Source organism: Penaeus monodon, chromosome 28 (genome assembly GCF_015228065.2).
Source record: "Penaeus monodon isolate SGIC_2016 chromosome 28, NSTDA_Pmon_1, whole genome shotgun sequence".
Classification (NCBI taxonomy): Eukaryota; Metazoa; Arthropoda; class Malacostraca; order Decapoda; family Penaeidae; genus Penaeus; species Penaeus monodon.
The window spans coordinates 5508594-5509040 of record NC_051413.1 but is presented as its reverse complement, the minus strand read 5'-3'; the positions used below and the strand labels follow the sequence as shown (position 1 = coordinate 5509040).

At 39.4% G+C, this 447-nt stretch overlaps 1 protein-coding gene across 1 annotated transcript in view; it reads right to left on the bottom strand.

Annotated features, from left to right (window-relative positions):
• LOC119591321 (cullin-2-like) overlaps positions 1-447 on the bottom strand; it is a 12355-nt gene that overhangs the window by 11685 nt on the left and 223 nt on the right. The window lies entirely within an intron of this gene.

The window sequence follows — 447 nt, the reverse complement described above, 5'->3', positions numbered from 1 at the left end:
AAACAATCATTGAAGTTATTACAATTAGGGTACATCTCTCCTACCATTCTATTTCAAGCACACAGAGCCACTGCAGACACCTCAAGTAATAGCACAGTAAAGATCCCTTTCTATTAAAATACTGTATTTTCCAATGCCATAGTCCACAACAACAGACAATATAGAAAATTGGATGAGTCTTGCCTTTCATACTCTTTAACCTGATTTAATCTCCTCCGTAAATGTACAAAAAGAATATGCACAGGAAACTCTGAAAACGATACAAAACCGAAACTTGGGAGAGGAAAAAAAATATTTATTTCCCTAGTGTCACTCCATCCCTCCCCCTTCGCTCCTTGTCTTTCTCCTCCTTGCTCTCTCATTCTCTTACTCCCACCACTAAAAAAGAAAGGCGGATAAAAGGAGACAGGAATAACACAGACAACAGGCCCCTAAACAGCTGATCCG